At 39.5% G+C, this 19,662-nt stretch overlaps 1 protein-coding gene across 1 annotated transcript in view; it reads right to left on the reverse strand.

Moving 5' to 3' along the window:
* LOC115245752 overlaps positions 1-19,662 on the reverse strand; it is a gene marked incomplete at its 3' end in the record, with an annotated part of 263,500 nt that overhangs the window by 172,356 nt on the left and 71,482 nt on the right. The window contains exon 2 of the mRNA XM_029824215.1: positions 19,230-19,284. The remainder of the gene's footprint in view (positions 1-19,229; positions 19,285-19,662) is intronic.

Consider the following 19,662-nt stretch of genomic DNA (forward strand, 5'->3'; position numbering starts at 1 on the left):
TACATTAAATCTATTTATTGCTCTCTTTTCTATGAGTAATATCCTCACTAAAATGAAAACCTTGTTGAAATAACGGACATTTATGATTTGCTCCGATAACGTTATGATAACGAAAATACAGGATATCATGAATAAAATGTATTGCGTATTACCGATTATACATATCAATTATTCAATTCACGCGTTACATATTTATATACATACCTATAATCGTCCAATATATCTTAAATAATCTAACAGTGAGAATCGAAAATATTTCTCTAATTGTAAGCGGGTAATAATGTAAAAGGCAATATTTTTAAGTATTCAGGAGCGGTTATCCAAATATTATACGAATTATTGCTAATTAATAAAATATTGTAATTAATAAATTTATAAAATATCGTAACAAATTGGCACATCATACCAATGAAATATTCATCAATAATGTCTGTACAACATAATTTTATCACACTGACCCCTCCAAATGGCAGACGCGTTTTATTGCATCCCGCTGCGCAACAAGAGGCAGTTTCGCGCTGACGGTAGGATTCGCATTTTCTATAGAGAACTCTTGGGTATCGCCGCAGAAAGAAAAGCTCGAAACGAATCAATCCAATCAGAGACGACATTGTGCGATTCGCTCCGCTCTCTCTCTCTCTCTCTCTCTTTCCGCACCAGTAAACTCGGTTTGCTGCGCCCGGTACACCTCGGCAAATTAACCCAAGTTTCACGCGCCCCAGCCAAAACTTGATACTCTTGGCACGGCCAATCAAACTTCGAGTTTCGGTAATCCCCGGGCCAAATACTCCCGTTTACACATTACAGGTTATGGTATAAGACGGCCCGTTTCCTCGAGTTTCACCGCCGTTAATACCCAGAGTTTCCGCCGCAAGTTGTCATCCGGTGGCGGCAGCCGGTTACAACCGCGAGACCGCGATTTCCTCGTACGAAGCGAAAAGAAAGAGACAAATTATGCAAAAGTGTCTAAGATCATACTGTTGACTTTTGTGGAGATCACGTCCGCTGACTCGTCTAGGTATAGAAATTCTTACTATAGCAGCACGCGCAGACTCTACCATTCGTTAATCGAGTTAATTAGCGAAAAACGTGTACATAAAGGCGGAACGAGAAAAAGAGATTGCAGCGATCGCTATAAAACTAGGAGAAGAAAACCGAAGGACCGAGTTTTACCAAATGAAATTACTTGAAGCAACCGCATTACTTTTTCAGTGCCACTATCCGATCGGGTGCTTCCCTTGTTACGAAGTCGTACGATGACCATCAGCCAACCCAACCCTCCATCCAAGACCAGCTACATTCCATGGATTTCGAAGGGAAACGCCGATGTATTCCTCCATTCCCGTTCTTGCCCGTAGGTTCCATCAGGACCTCCCGCCCTCTCTCTTTCCGTCGCACAGTTCCGTTCGAACACGGTCACATGTATATGCAAATTTATTCTACCGATGCATTAGTGAGCGCGTCGCGGGACTTTGTGTGCGTCAATATATACGTGCGTAAGCATATAGGTACTTGTACGAGACGCTTACGGCCCTGATATACCCCGCGGGGCGCGTGTACGTCTGTGTGAGTGAGAAGATCCGTATAGTCCAAGCTGATCACGGCGGAGAGAGGATCATAAATTAAATGATGTAAATGCTCCGTCCACCCTCTATCGCAGCGAGTGGAGACGACACACAACATCATCCCCTCGCGCCCACCACTCCCTCCTTGCCGCCAATCTCCCCGAACCACCACCCTGACCCCGACGATCGTCCCCCTTGCCTTGACGTTGAACCCGACTGATTATAATTATCGGGACTCTGGCCCCTCGCGCGGGATGAAAGCGAGCGGATGACGAAGAAAACGAGCGTGCTATTTATTATGTTAGTTCTGCGAAATGTGATGGATGCGAAATGTATTTGAAGCTTATCATGATTTGCACGATTCGATAACGAAAGAATGGATATAAATAATTCTCGGGTATCTGAAAATTCATGCCAAAATGTTCGTAATCAATGTATAAAGAATTATCATCATCAATGTTTAAAGAAATATCACTGGAGTAACTTTACAGTTTTTAACTCGAGAAATGAAAATTTCCGCATTATATTAATTTCTTGCCTTTTATTTTCTCCCATTGTCGAGAAAAAAAAAATTTATTGTTTTTTTTTTCTACTTACTTCTCATTCTCGAGAAACGTGCACGCTTCGGAGCGGAATCGGCACTTAAACGGGGTTATCCGAAACTTACGTTATCTGTTTATACCTCTCAATATCCGGTTCGCCGATATTGATCTCCTTTCTTTTCCATCCTCCACCGCAGCAGCGTGGAAGAATAAGTACCCGGCAGATTCTCACCGAGGGATCGATAAGCGTGAGCTGTGACCTGATTTCTCTGATGTTAACTCGGCGAGGAAAGAGCGTAGAATTCCGAAGCCTTCGATCAGAGATGGGAAGGATCGGCAGGATCGCTAAGCCCCCTGCTCTCAATCGGATTCGAATTTGATAGTATTTGAACAAGCAGCGTCGCTCTCGTAAATTCGGCACGCCGTTTGTGTATCCCATCCCCTTTCCCGTCGTCCTCCTATGCCTCTTGGCTCCCTTCTTCCGCACGATCCGATATTTGGTTCGACGCTGATAACCGCTATCGATTGTTGTCGCCCGTTTTCACAAAGAATAAATCGTGTTTGCAATGAGCGAGAGTAGTAACTTCTCTACAAACTCCCGCGCGCTCGAATAGATCCAGAACCAGATCTCAGAAACAACAGTTGCAAATTGCAATAAATATATATATATATATATATATATATATTATTATTTACAAATGTTTGATTAGTCTCACCATGGATGACTGATAGACAACAAATAATCAATAACTTTCTGTTTAAATATATTAAAAATATATATTTATTGTAAATTATAATAAAATAATATATATTAAGAGAGAAAAAACTTATAGTCAAAATTATCGCTTATATATATTAAAATATCTATAAAATATTCTAGACTTACTTGAATAACAATATTACTTTGTAACGTGTATGTGTGTGTTCGAGATTAAAAAAGATTAATTCGACCGATATAAATCTCGAAAAAAAGAGAGAGAATAAACAATCTTTCGATTAATTTGATAATACATTCTCGATTCTCTCGCAACGATCCGCAAAGCGTTAATCAATATGCAGCGAATTGTTTTACGAATTAATGTATCGTTGTGTCCCTATTGTGTATCCGTAAAATATATCAAGATTGTTATTCATTTCGTTCTTATGAAGGTTATTTATCTAATCCGATACTGTATGTTCGCAGTCTTATATCGAGTTCATGCGATATACGTCGACGATGTTCGCGACCGGGCGCGCTTACACCCTGAACGTAAAGCCGATGAAAATGCATTGGCCGTAAATAACGTCGGTCGGGTTTCGATGGCGCGCACCCGCGCTTACAAGGAGATAAAATCAACTTGACCTCGTTCCATCCCCCCGGTCGCATTTTCAGCTTCTTGTCGTCCTCGCCTCGACTCGGGCGATGAAATGGAAACGCTCCCGTTTCCGATTGGAAAAGGTGATAACCATTAAGAAAAATCGGCTTCGAATTAAATTAATGGAGATGACGCAATCGTGTGACCAACAATGCCGCGGATAACGTGAAGAAGATTTTGTAACGACTTAATTTCTTAGCGCGCGAAAAGAGTTTTACACAGGAGTCTAAAACGGAAAGTAAAAAGATTCTTTTGTTCAGCGACGCGTTTCAATTTATTATTATTGGAATTTTCATTGAAGAATCTATCGTCAGAACATTCTCGATATTTATTTAATTAATACTTAATCTAATTCCGTCCGACTGCGTCGGCTGCCTGTTACGATTAACCGCATCGATTGATTTCAACAGCAGTCAAGCGAAAAATTCTGCTACAGTACGATGTTTATGCAATCCCGGATTACACGCTTAATATGCAAAATGTATGTACGCATGTGTACAATACGTATCGTAATTATGATGATCAACGTGCCGTGCTTTCCATATCAATATCGGTGTAATTATATACCTCCTATATGCAGAGAAATAGCCAATATTGATCGAATGAAAATGATGTAGGAATCCGTATCTTAAAAATTGTATATTATTATTTCCGTCAAAGTATCGACGTGATAATTATGTATAAAAAAATATTATTATATATCATATGTAAATTTAAAAAGAATTGCATTGTTTTCTAAAAAAATTATATATACATATATACACTGTCGCATAACGATAAAATCATTGCATTAATATTAATCATAAGAAGAACTATAATATAAAAACCGATACCGTAATATAAAAATCTTATAAATCGTCAACCCGACGATATATCTTCGCGAATCAGGTAGTTACGTTAAATTTTGAGATTGGATTCCTATGGCTTCTTCAATATTCAACTTCGCGTATCCGTCGCTTCCGCTTCCGAAAATTTTGATGGGGATTTTAATCGAATAAAAGGAAGAGCAAGAGGCGAGTGCACGCGGAAACAAAACGGGTGCTTTTACAGCGGAGGGTGCTGAATATTCAAAGCGATAAGGATGGAAAGAGTTCGTCATTCCAACTCCCGTTTCGCTACGATGCTCGTGGATTTCGCTTAAAAAAAAAAAAAAAAAAAAAAAAAAAAAAAAAAAAAAAAAATTCTACCCACCGACGCGATTGAAAAAAAAAAAAGAAATAAAGAAATAAACACATCAACATTATTGATAAAAAATGCGCTTGCATTTTAATTGCGTTGCATGATTCTATTCTAACAATAAACTAACTTTAATTCTATCGCTTCTTTAAGGATATATCTCGTACAAAGAAAGCTTTAACTCGACTGTTATTGTGTATTTCCTCTTGTGTTTATACGTATCAGTGCAAGATCGGGATACGTAGATATGTACATACGCGCGCGAGAGACAGAAGTTTAATTTAACCACGGGAGACCTGCTAAAGTCTCGTCTACGACTGTTTTGTATATATAAGATAGAACCGGGACAGTTAAATTAAACTTACACAAGTAACGGTATTATCTCTCTTGTAGCTAACCCCCTTACAAAAGCAGTTCTTGCATTTACATGACCAACCGACGGGCCTCACCCGTTAGAGATCCAAAATGGCTTTCTCCAGTATATTCCGTAACTGCCGCGTTAACGGGATACGGGTCAAAATTAAATTTTGCAGTGCGCCGACGTTAATTCGTCGAGACATTGCAGGATAAGTTAACAGGCTTTTACACCGGTAACGTAGTTACGCTTCGTTACGGAAAATTCAATCAGGGGACACGAAATATTTAAACCGATAATCGTTCAACGTGCCCTGCCTGCGCCTGCAGCCATAATGTTATCTCGCCGATGTAAGCATATCTGAAAAGCGACGAGATATCCATTATGGATCTAACTTCGTCGAGCAACGGAGTCTGTAAAAAACATCAATTTTACATAATCTCGTTAGAGATTTCTGTTATTACAATTAATATACGAATCAATCGTGAAGTTTCGGATAAAGATCTGCTTCGCATATGTTATTCTTGTAATGTTATTGCTCAATTTATTGCCTTTTTAATTTTAATGATTGTACGTCCATCACTGACGCATTGATCCATGCATTTATCTTGATCCGCGTTCTTCGTTGCGGAATTTACTAGCACGACTTGTTTATTTCCCGTTTAACCCGGAATAAAAATAATCCAGTTTTTGTTATAAAAATTTGCAAAGCCACCTCTCTATGTTATACCAATCCCTACATATCGTAAAGCATAGAATCGCAGCTGCACATAAGTCGCCTGTCTAAATAAAAGATAACGGCCGCGCGCCGTTTTTGCATCTCGTATTTATTTCTTCTATCTTCTTTTTTCCTTCCCGCATCAAAATTTTTATATATATTCCGACTTAAGTTTATAAAGCAGAATTTAGTCGGCCAATTCGCGAAGCGGGTTAAAGTACCAAAGATATCTAGACTAATTCAAGTCCATAACGTAACATTTAAAAGGCAATACCCCCCGGCCGACTTTCTCTTCAGTACCAAATTATTATTCTTTACACTTTACATCGTAAAGCGTATGGTTGTTCTTGAGCAGCTGTATAGTCGCGTAAAATGTCAGATGCACATCGGAACGTAGTCTATGTCTCGTGCATTATTTTTTTCACGTTCTTTTCGCGTAGTTAAAAGTTTCGTCGCACATAATAAATAATATTTCACCACATAGGGAAGAATGTGACACAAAGCTCGACTTACAAAATAATTTACGGTCGCAATGTGGATAATAAAAAATGCAAGCAAAATTATGAATTAAGAAAAGTCTATATATACGATAAAATTGAATATATCCTAAACAATGCGATAAAGCAGCAGAATGAGAAATAGAATCGTTCTCTTCTCGCGTACCTCCAATTATATTTGACGTATACTTGATGCCCGTCGTTATCGTTGACAAGATTATGTATGAAGACGCGACTGCGCTTCGCTCGCCGAATATCCAATTGAGGATAAAACGACGTAGAGACGCGGAGAGACGAGGGAGAAAATCGAGACGTTATTTCGCACTCTCCGACCGAGGTAAAATATCCCCGCAAATAACCCGAATTCTATCTGGATTTCCATCTGGATCTCGAGGAAGGAGTGCGCGCGAAAAAAGAGGGATAAGGAAGTGCGAGGTGAAAAGAGAGAGGACGAGTTCGGAGAGGTAAAAAGAACGGGCCAGCCATCTGCTTATGTATTCGATCACGTAAGTACACACGGGAGCACAAAGAAAAAGAGGAGTCGGCCGAGTCGAAGCTACCGCGATCGGAAGTAAACGGTGGGAGGGGGGAGGGGGGGGTGAGATCTCGAGGCAGTGGCGTCGATCGGGTTGCCTCCCTCGAGAATATCGCGATATTGCTCGCGTTAACCGGCTTCAAAATCCCGGACCGTACGCCGGCGCGTCCGGAATTTTAAACGTAACGCGTAGCAATAGAATCGCCAATGGTGGCGGCAACAGACGAATCATACCGAATAACATTGATGTTTACAACACGATACTTGCTAGTATCTATAAATATTATGAATTTGATGTAACAACTTTTAATAAGGAAGAAAAAATTTTAGGATCTCTGTTCTGTAAATCTCAAGAGAAATGTAAATTGATAATCTTATCTTTCTCTAATTTCAGCTTTTTTTATTTTAATAGGATTTTGGTTTTTATTAAAACTAATAAAATATTGATTTTATTAGACCTAGCGCCATTGGATATATATAAAATGAAGAATATTAATATATAGAGTTTGGTAATCTAATGATAAAAGCACTTGTTCGATAAGGGAAGGATTCTCCGATTTCAATCCCTATTCCAGTCAATCTGAAACTCGACATTTTTTTCGCTCTTTGTCTTATTTAATTAAATTGTAATAAAAAAAAAAAAGATATTCAAAGTTTAATGTTTTAAAAAGTGATAAAGAAAAGAAAACTTCTATTTGAAATTTCATGCTTTGATATTCTAACTTTTGACATACATAGATAATCATATATGAGCTAAATGCGTAATGCATATTATTAAAGCCGTTGGAAGGGGAGCTATTTTGATTAGTGGGTGTGCTCTCTATACAATTATAGCTATTGTAACCGCACTCACCGCGCTTTAGCGATGATACGAGCGATATCCGGGTATTCAGCACAAATACATTCCCTACCATCATCACAACGATCACTATGACTGGCAGATAAATATTATTGAAGGCTAACGAGATTCTGCCGTGTAGTAAAATGCAAAGTGACAGGCGCGGTTTCTCCATTTTCAATTCTGCCAATATTTCTCTCTCTCTCTCTCTCTCTCTCTCCCTATTTCTCTTTCTCTCTGTCTATCTCCTTTGCGCAAGCGTGTTTTTAACGCTTCCCATTTAACTACGTATGCTCGCGCAAAGAAAATATGAGTTGATCGAGCGTGACGCGGAGTAAAATGAAAAAGGAAAGGTAGACACGCCGGAGAGAAAGGGGACATGACAGAGCGATCAGAGAAACGGGAGTTGCATCATTGAGATGCAATTTCAATATCGATATGTCGGATTGCTTCGACTTAGCGTTGGCGGCGGAGATCATAGAGTCGCGGCCGTCGAAGAAGAAACTGGATGCGATGGAGATAACGAAAAGAGAGGATGCAACACGCCCGTAGCTTATGCGCGAGGCTCGCAGAACACGCGAAAAATCGAGTGAAATTGAGCGAGATATTATTGAACGGTTGTGCCGTGAAGAATACGGAGAGAGGGGACGAGAGAAAAGAATGGGTACCGCCGACGCATACGTTGCAATTGCAATTGAACTGTATACATCGAGCCGACAGTGAGCACCCGCGTGCATAAAGAATTGAAGAATGACGTCCGTTTCGCTTGACGTACCAACGTTCTATCGAATAAAGAGGCAGAAAAATTGGATCCTTGTTTCGCGGGACAAAAATGTTCGAGAATAGCGATAAATTCAAAAATAATACAACATGGTAAAATATAAAAAGTTTTACGCATTATATGTGACTTTCAGCCGTTTATTTAGTTTGTTATAATCTTAAGAAGCCGGAAGCAGTGATATATCAATGCCACGATTGATCGAGTTTATTTTTACATAGAAATTCGGATATTTTTATTTTCAAAAAACAAAAATAGAATTATTAATCGATAACACTACTAAAAATGAATGAACACTATTTATCGTTAGATCATAAATAAAACATTAATTTATAAAAAAGCATTCAAAGAACATATGACTAATGACGACCAAACATGATTTTGCCAAACTATTAAACAACTTCTCTTTTATATTCTGTAATAAATCTCCAAATCAGAAAGAAGATTTATTCTCGACAATTTTCAATTTCGCTTTAAATTTTCTTCATGGCGATATATAATTTTAAAAGAGCGTAATTTTTCACGAAAATTTCAATAAACTTGTTCGTGTCTGACGTCATATAGTTGAACCGTCTATCATATCGCCTCAAACGATTCTAGGAGTTGTTACGTGCACGTCGATCGCACGCTTGCAAAACCGGTACGATGCAACCGATGTATCGAATTTAACTTCCAACCAGATTCGCAAGATGTCTCGCGGCTATCTTTCGTAACGCAGAACTTCATTATTCTCCGTATCGTTGTAAGACGACGTCGGGTTACCGGCCCCGACGGACGAGAGGGACACAGAGAGAAAGAGAAAGAGAAAGAGAGAGATAGAGAGACAACGCCGAAGGGAACAAAGTCGCAATTTCCACGTGAAATTCAACCGGCATGCGGACGTAATCAGAACGAGAGACGGAAACCCCCGTGTGCCCCATGGACAGAATTGATGGACAGCCGGTGGTCCGTGACGCGACCACCTGACATTCTTGTCTGATCGGGTTGACATGCCCCTGGGATCATGCATGCGAGTTTCGTGCTCACGTAGCAAAACGTCTGCTCCGATTCTCGGCGACATTACCAAGTGCACAGTCTCGAAACTCAATGGCAAATTATCTTGGCAAAACATAATAAAAAGATTAATTCATCGACCATCTCTTCCATTCATGTGCAAATCAAGATTTGTATAGCTACGATAAAAATGTAAATGTATTAATCTTAGAAATATCAGTTCTGACACCAAATTATTTGCAGCAATGATATTAACGCAGAAACAAATTCGCGAAGAAAAAATTATTACAGCTAGTAAGAAGAAATAACTATTGTTTTTTTTTATTTTATAAAGGAAATTTTAATGTATTTATTTTTTAATATAATATAAACACTAAACACAATGCTGTCCTTTCTATCTCTCGTAGAGGAAAAGTCCTTTTAACGCGCCGAACTGAAATATGCACGACTGTCAAAAAACGCGAGCAGCTATTCGCATTGCGTCACATACGTGATTCCAACGCGACGCGTAAAAGCGTCGATTTTGAAATACGAGCAAATACCTAAGCTGCGTCTGAATACGGCAGTCGTTTGCACGCAAATACGCACTATGCGCGAATCCGTTTGCGAATCGGTAAGCCGCGCGGAATGTCGCGTTGCGTTGCATTGCATCGCGACGCGTTGCAACGTAACGCTTTCATAAATAGAAAGAGAGAAAGCACGGGCGCGACGGACGCGTGCCTGCACGCGAAATTGAAAGCACGTCTCGCGAAATCGAACCGAAATCTGTCCCGGGATGCAACCGAATATGAACGATACCGACAACGTGACGCGACTCGACGAATGCGACGCGCGTCGATTAATACCCGAAGTATTAGTGATCCAATATATTTCTGTCTTCAAGTTCCATCAATGTCAGATATTTTGATAATTTTTTAATGTTACCATTTTAATGTCTCGATAATAATCTATCATTTTTGCTAGCAAAAATATAATAATGTTAAAACTGTAAAAAGATAATATTGAAAACTGTGTAATGTTTCAAATTTTGAAGCAATCGTTGATCTCTCAATCGCATTATGCATTATAATATATCCGAATGTTTTTATCCTTTAATATTCTCTATATCAATCATTATAATGTACGAAAGAAAAAATAATTACTTGAGTTATTTAGAATCTGTTAGATATATTTTTCCATATTTAATTATAGACATATCGCTATCGTGCTTTATTATCCAAAAAAAAACAACTCATTATTCAAAAAAAAATTGCTTAATACTAGGATTAAATCATATGTGAGAAATATCGCAAATTAATTATTCATATACGTACAATAAAACAGGGAGAGAGAAAGAATATATGTTATCTTAGAAAATTATAACTGTGAAAGATACATATATCTTTTATAAACAACAAATTAAAGCTATATGGCTTTTGCATAGCAATCATATCATTACTTTCATTATGATTAATAAAAATACTAAGTGCATATTCTTACTTGAAAAGAGAAGAAGAATGGCTTTTTTCATGTTTTCATTATTATCGTTATATTTTCATTATCATCCCTATCTTAATAATGTATATATATCTATTGCCATTTATAAGTCCAATTGCCACGTTAAATGCTTGTACACGCGCGATCGCAGAAGCGACTACTGTCCCTGCAGAATTCTAGAGACCATCCATACATATATATATGTAGACTGTACGTCGTACGCGGGAGTAAACACGCATCCGCAAAACAGGACCCAAGTATCCTATCTGTCACAGACGTTTCAATGAACACGTAACTAATAAATAACACCTGAACGTAAATTGATTACGTGTTGACTATAAACTCTCGTCAAACAAGCTGTAATTTAGTATAATTTTTAAGAACAAGTTTTTAGACTAGGGTAGAGCGGGGTCAAAAGTAACAATTTGACTTTAGAATTTTATTGTAAAAAAACTATTAAAGTATTCTTTTCTCAGATATCTCGCCTAACGTTTGAATATTTCAACACAAGTTTAGAGTCAATTTTCGAAAACATTCAAACTATGTATAAAACATAAAATACAGTCATGTAATTCAATTATGCATAATTAAATGTTACAAACGTCTATTGGAGAATAGCGAAAACATTATGCTGTAAAATCTGATTAGAGATCCCCGTGCGATCCCTCACGTTCATTAAACGATGGCAGGATATGGTCGCGGTACACGAGAGCGGCTGTTCGAATAGACCATTTCCCTCCGCTCGGATCGCCCCGTAACACGCGCAATTCATCCCCGCAGCCCTCGGCCGTTAGCGTAATTGCACGTACGGGCGCCATTAGATACGCGCAACGCTACGTCGGATCCTGCATCGAACCATCTGCAAAATCGTCACTTTGTTTCGGCGTAAATCATGCCTGGAGCAATCTCGGAGCACGAGAACGCTCGATTCACTCATCTTGATGCATCTCGCCCGAGGCAGTCGCATCCTGTCGCGCGATGTATGCACGTAGTGCATACGCGATTTGCCCCGACATCTTCATACCGGCAAAACCGACATTATACAATACATTCTAGAATTCGAACAGCAAACGGAATATTGCAGAGATGGGAAAACAACGTATTATTACACGGAACAAATTAAATGTGGTAGAAAGCAAATCCGATCCTCGTCCATCTTTTTTGCGCTTTTTATTTTCGGAATAAATTTCCTATCCATACTTAATTCATCCATATTTAAATTTGATAAAGGATTGAGGTGCTCGCTTTTGAGGAAACTTGGCGGTGCCCCTACGAATGTATGACTCGAATTAATGTGCGACTGGGTCATTCGCGATTTCTGTCCAGCTACCAAACGCATTCATTACGAGACAGATTGATCGAAAAATTATATCAGGTGATTGCATAAGTTCGTGCCCGATTTAAATATAAACTTCAATAGATTATATTTTAGAGATATGCACAATCAGAAATAAATTTAGAATTCTTAAATATCAAATAAATATGAAAGTTCTCTAATATATATAATTCTCTAAAAAAAATAGATTATAAATTGATGCAATCATATCTAAGTACGCTTGATGCAATTTTTTTCATTTCAAGTATTACATATTGCAACATGGGTTTCATTAAGTTCGTTAAATTAAAGTCTTCTCGAAGATTCGATTATCTGTGAAACGCGTTCGACAAAGTCGAAAAATATCAATAAAACCGAAATGTTAACAATTTTAGCAGTTTTTGTGCTTCGAGCAGAGCCCATGTATCGCAAACATGTATCGAAAAAGATAACTCACGAACATGCGGTTGCCGGTGATGATCCGGTTCGAAGGACCATAAAATGTTCAAGAGTGACGCGGTTTTGGCACAGCGAAAGTTCAGGATTGCACGGAGTTATAACGCGGACGGACGTGACGAAATAAAGTACATAGTTTTTAAGGCGACCACTCGTATGTTTAATTTTTTTGTCTTTTTATAATTTTATAACCCACAATGAACTCAATTATTTAATTTAACGAATTTTATGAAACCCATGTTGCAATATGTAATACTTGAAATGAAAAATTCTAGGTATAATTTCAGCGCAAATTTTATGACATGATCTTAAACAAATATGATTAAATGTTAATGTAATATTCTTCTGTCGCAAAAGCTGAAAGATTTTATCAAACGCGACGAGGAAGTTTTTCAAACGCTTGGCCGATTTTCGAAACTTGGTCGATGATTCTATATAATTTCCGTGGAACAGAAATCCGTAGTAATATTCATCGCTGATAGAGTTTCAGGACAACTATCTCCTCTCTCGCAGATGCTCTCTAGCGAAACGGACGTTCCTCGCCGAGGCCTTCTCGCGCGCGGAGAATGTCTCGATGGTCGGTTGCAGATGTACCTAACTGCACTACGGGGCGTATTCATTATCGGCCCGCCGGAACCCAGGTTGCTGAGACGATTAAACAGGGAATGGGAGGATCCCCCAATGATTGGCTACACGGGACCGATTCGCTGTCTACGGCTTTATCGCACTGTCATTCTACCTCGCTATATTCTGCCTGCGCGTGGTATCCTTATCTCTACAACTCCCTTTTATTTCCTCGACCATAATACGTTACATACGCCTCGATCGATCTCACAGCGGAAAATTCTAAAAAATAAAATGCTCGGTATATGCTCGGCAAGTCGCTACGTCGAAGATTAGCAAAAAGGTATTCGAATTTGACATCGATAAAAAATTATGATGATCCCTATCTATATATATATTGTATAGTCTGTATTAATACAACAATAATGTTCTATTACAATAACTAAATTGAATTAACATTCACATTATTTAATTTTCTCTTCGCGCTTCTTCTCTTCTATATTATATAAATATATAAAAAAAGATATGTTTTTGATTTCATCGAGAATAAAACGTCTTAGAAAATCGATAATGTATCGATCATGACTTAATAATCGCACCATAAATATTCGAATAAAAAATTGTCTAAGTAAATCGATTGTTACAATTTCCTCATTCATTCGACGATTAAAATCTTTACGATATTATAGAAAAGCAGCGCTAATAAGACTTCCAAATTCAACATTGTGCGCATAAATTCATCGCAATGATGTCGACGCGGCAATCAGTCGAGTTGCAAGCAGCGCATCAGCCGATCCGGACTGCACCAACGTTAATGGCAACTCATTATCCGTTCAATGGCGTGAATCCGCTATTCGAACGCGTGTGTGTCGATATTAAAAGACAACTCCGGATAAACCCCTCTCTCCCCCTTCTCTCTCTCTCTCTCTCTCTCTCTATCTATCTCTCTTACCTACGTGTATACGTCGTACGTGCGCGCAGAGCTATTATTCCATTTAACCTAACATCGGCGTTACAAGAGGCCTGTATAGGCGCATCGGGAATAGATAATCCAATGCAATCGGCTAAAATGTATTCGCGCGTCACGAGGAATGCAATTACGGATTCACGTCAGTCAGCCATTCGCGAGGCGTGTTCATCGCGCAGGCTTATAAATGCGCAGGAGGCTTACAGGCTTATGGAACATTTGCCGATTTATCGAAATCAAGGATCCATCGGTCCGACCTCATTACCGAACAAAGCGAGAAAATACCAAAGCTAAGAATAGAGTAGCGACGCTACGATTCGCGAATAATACGTCGCGGACGATATATGTATGTTGTTCCGCGAGACGCATTCATACACGCCGGTGTATTTGATTGATTAAATTTAAGTTGACGTGTCTCTCTACGTGTCTCACGTTCTACATCGAGTAGAGGTAATCCTATATCGCTGGTTACAATGTGGCACTCGGTGAGATGCACCATCCCGACGCTGGCAACGCGTCGCCGAGGCATCGTCATCAACAGCGTACGCGTTGCCACCTTGAGTTAAGCCGACACGAACAAACGTGCGTATGTGCGTGCGCGTTTATGTGTGTGTGCGCGTGTGTGTGTGTGTGTGTGTGTGTGTGTGCAGTGCGTGCCAGTTGCATAAATCCCGTCGGGATGATATACGGTCTCGAAGGGAGCTTCCAACTATTTGCCGGACAAGTCCGTCCTGCTCACGTCGTACGCACGTACTCCTTCGGCTGGCCGCTGCTATGCGACTGTAAACTGGCATGCCAGCTTTTAGGGACGGCTTCATATATCTCGCTTTACCGCCTGTCCGGGAAGAAATATAAATTCCGCATCCTAAATAAATATACGGCGCCGTATATAAATTCGTGTTTAGTCTTCGCGTTATTTTGTATCTCATCCGCGAGCGCGTTCGATCGCGTATCAATGATTTATTCAGCTACGTGGATTCGGTCCAGATCCGTGTATCTCGCGTTCAACGTAATCGAACGTGGAAATGCTTTATCGAATATAAAGTCCTGCGTGTTATCGTAAATATCAAACAAATGACAATTCGTGACATAAGAGAAGAGTTACGTAACGTATGATAAATATCCTACTTTCGAAATATCGCGTTATCTCGAATGCTACATATGTATTGCCCTTTCGTACTAAATTATCATCTAATGTGTAATAGAGATGTTATGAAAAACGCAAACATACATATACCATATGCCAAAAGCAATATAAGTAGATAAAAAAATATGTACAATATTTTAGAATCGATTTTGAAAAAATAGTACGATCTAATTTTACGCGATTATTCATTCAATTATTCATTCCTCTCTTTATGTCAGTTTTAGTAAACAATTTCCAAAAATGATATACTGCACGATGAAAAACAATAATATATTTGCGAGCTCAACTTGTTTTTCGTGAAAATGCGCAACGTGTCTTATTTATCCACTCGACTCTTCGACTATCTGTCCGACAGGAAATGGCGAATTGTTCCAAAAGACGGTCGGTGAACGAAGTTTCGAGCTTTGTCGACAGAAGCAACGAAAGGAAATAGATGTTGGTCCGCGCGAAGAGCAGGAAAAGACAGTGAAAAGGGGAAACAGTCGGAGGAACATTAACGGCAGACGCGATTTCAAACTCAAACGCGCGATCGTTTTATTTCCTCACCCCGGCGTCCTCTTTTTGCCGCCGGTGTCTCTTCTTTTTCCCGCCCCGAGACGATCGGTCTCGTTAGCTTCACTCTGCCAGTTGTGCTGCTCTCGACGAGACTTTCGCAACTATGAGGCCATTTACATACAAATGCCCGTTAGCAATGGACATTCCCGCGAGCTCTTCTCGACATCGGTAACATCGTATCGTTCCGCCTCCCTTTTCCGTCTCTTCTCACTGATTTCGCCCTCCTCTTTTCCAACATTCGCCTCGTTTCGCTTACAAAAGCTCCGGCAATTAAGCAGGTATCACATTTAAACGTTTCCGTTTTTTGAGGAAGAGAGAAAAAAAAAGAAAGAGCTTTTACTTTCGCTTCCCCTTGAAAGTCTCATCGATAAAGACAAACTGCCGTAAAAAGAATGGTGTTGTTGATTGAATAATAGAGTGAAATAGTGAATCAAATTAATAGATTACAATATTGCAAAGAACATTGCAATCTATTAATTTGACATTTTTGGCAGAATACTTATAAATAATATTAAGCCAAAGCTGCCAAATCTGACGTTAATAATAACAAATATATTCTGCTGTAGAAAAAGTAACAAGATTGAAATATTTCCTTTTATCTGGAGTAAAAAGTGCATTAATGTTAAAATGCCATTGAATGCCAGTTATTGAATCCAAATTATTTAAAAATTTGATTACTTTCTTCTCTCAAAGCTTAATATTTCCGCCCTTTTAATTTAATTTTTTTTTTACTTCTTTTCAAATCGCTGTATATGTTTTTATAAGAGGGTAGTAGTTTGTTGGCAAAATTTTCTCACTCTTTTGACGTTATAATATATTTATAATATATAATATATAATTAAGCATACTGCTTCAAACACGGGTCTTATTGCCCCAATTCTTTACTTTACAAGCAAATAATCATGAACGAAAAAATGCGAGAAAGGGACGAAGAGGAAGCAGGGGCAAGGGTGAATCGCGCACCGATATCGATACTGAATTTATGAAGACTCGTCTAGGATCACGTATCACTCTTGGGCCTTTTGCGCGAACGGGCCCGTCCATGACCCGGCCCCGTGTACGATCTGACCCGATTCATTTTTCATCAGGTTTTCTCGAACCGTAGCATAACGTCCGCGGCACGAAATCGGGCCGTCACAACTATCGCCGCCGGCGCTGGTTCTCGATAAGACGTAAAGGCAACGTTTTCCATCAGTCTCGCGCGGAATGCGAGCGCGAAATGCTGGATAAGGGAGAGAAGAGGGAAGAGCGAGAAAATCGGGAAGGTGAAAAGTGAGAGAAAAGCAAAATTGCGAATGCCCGCCGTGAAGTAGCCGAGTGCGGGTGAATGTCTGAGCAATACGTGCTTCCACCGAATGTTTCGACTTAGCTATACAATTTGATGGAAATGTTGCGCCCTCCGCGCGCGCGCGCGCGCGCGTGCGTTCGCCGCTACTTGCCTGTCGTCCCATATGGTTGTACGATGAAGGCGCGAGACGGCGAGCGGATCGAAGCAGTGCACATCGTTACAAGGTATGTGAAATATATCGACAGACCCACGGCAACACACGGGACGTGAAATCGTGTGCGAACGACGTAAGGAAAATTGCGATTTCTTAAATGAGATCTCGCCTGATCCGCGTGAAACGTCGTTTTTCTTTAACCCGCTTTGCAAAATCCGCTCAAAGTAAACGAGCTATATTAACGCGGATTCGTTATTAAGAGGCAGCGATTTCTAACTAGACGAATTAAGAAGTATTGGAAAAGTAATTTTCATACACTGCGTATACGATATAATGAAGGCATATAGCTGTACGTATTATGAGTACAAAAAAGCAATGTTTTTCTTATATATTTTTAATATTATGCAAGAAATTATAACTTTCTTATAACTACATGTAATAACGATGCCCGTGTGCATGAATTATTTTATCAAAATATTAAGAATAGAAGCAGTAAGATGTGAAATACTGAGGATTTATTCCGTGCTTTTAAAAGAAATCAACAGTCACGAGCGTTAAATGTTGTAAGACATCCTTTTTCGCACCTTTTTAACGTGATTAAAAATCTCTCTTCGAGCTTCTCTTCGAAGCACAAATCAAATCATAGAACGAATTTTTCGCGGTTTTTCGCACTGTTGCTCCACGCAGCCAGTTATCCTTCACCTAGGTTATCAGTCAGAAATCCCAATATTCGACGAAACTCGCGGGAGGCAGCTTCGCTCGTCGCGGAAGCCGCTCCCATTAAAGAGATGAGATTTCACCGAAGACTGCGCGTTTCCTCTCTTTCTCCCTCGTTTCTCCTTCTCTTTCTGTCTCGCACTCTGTCTTCCATGTTGGAAAAACCCTTTATGCCCGCGATTCTATTCTGTTCTGTGTGCGTCGCGCGCGCAATCTTTCTCGCGTCCCTTTTTACCTGTCCCCTTTTTATCTCGCCAACGAGAAAGCCGCGAGCGGGATTAAATACCCGCGTTAATCCGATTCGCTGTAAATGTTTTCGAGCGCGACCATCTCCGTCTCTCACCCCTTCTCTCGCTTTTTCGCGCGTTCCTTCCCATCTCTTTTTCTCTCATCGTACTTTTTTGTCGAAAGGCTTTCTCGTCGCGAGCTTGCAGACGCTTCGCACACGGGGCTTACATTTACGGGGGTGTATGCGTGCGGTTTGAAGCTCCACGTAGCAAAGGCTTGCACGATAACGTCATCGCAAGCGGAGAAGAGGAATAAGTTCACATGTTGAAAATGTCTCCTCTCTCACATATTATTGCTTTCCTTTTCTCCCTTCCTCCCTCCCTCTTTCTCTCTCTCTCTCTCCTCTTCACTCTTCACCCTATAATCTCGGTCGCCGTGCTAAATTTATTCATAGCCCGGCTAACCCTGTTATGGTGTATTTTACTTACCGCGAGGGCGGAAGCCGAGCAAACGGAGTCCTATGCCTCCGATGCTTTTCTAAACACACGTTATATCAAAGATAGCACCTCAAAAAATACTAAAGTTCAGCTCAAAAAATGTTTAGTTCAAAAACAAAAACAAATATATATATCTAAAAAATCTCTACAAATTTAGTCAATAAAGTTAATAAAAGAAAAGTTTAGTGCAACATCTCATATTTAAATAAATAAATAAATAAATAAAATTTAGAATAATTTTTCAAAATTTTTGAAGAAAAGAATGATGTTTTTTTTTAACTACTCTTGTGCTTTAGATCCTTCTCCATATCACATCGAGGAAACGTCATATTATTTTATCTTATAAATTGATAATCTTATATCTTTACTTTGGCTGGAATATATGTTCAAGGCACGCATCTCAAGTTTTTACGCTATGAAAGTTCAAATCAGTCAAATTCGTGTACGTTTTGTGCCTGAATCGTGACCGACCATCCAATTGAAACCAAGGGAATCATCAATAACTTTACTCACCGTGGAGCTAACTCCCGATGACGTCACTGCATCCAATTCACGTCGAACGTAATCCCTGCAACACACACAGCGAAAGCGGACGTTAGTTGGATCGTCGGAAATAGAAACGACGACGATGGAGTCGAGTGGACTACCATGAGAATGAAGTACGGTCAATTTTGCTAGACTGCGCAATGCGCGCACGTGATGAAAGGGACCGAGAGATCCGACAAAAATAAAAGAGTTGCATGCGATATGCGTATCATTCGAGAAAGGGAAACCAAAACAGGAATTTAATTTGTGCTCTCGTTCATGAAACTCTTCAAATTTCACGTATAATAACGAATTACCCGCGTGATTTAAACATCTTTCGCATCTTCTTTGTCGTCTTTCATATTTTTGTAACAATCGTAATATTTTTTAAATCGAATCCATGATCGAGATAACTGCGTTC

Source organism: Formica exsecta, unplaced genomic scaffold (assembly GCF_003651465.1).
Source record: "Formica exsecta isolate Colony F162 unplaced genomic scaffold, ASM365146v1 scaffold13, whole genome shotgun sequence".
Taxonomy (NCBI): domain Eukaryota; kingdom Metazoa; phylum Arthropoda; class Insecta; order Hymenoptera; family Formicidae; genus Formica; species Formica exsecta.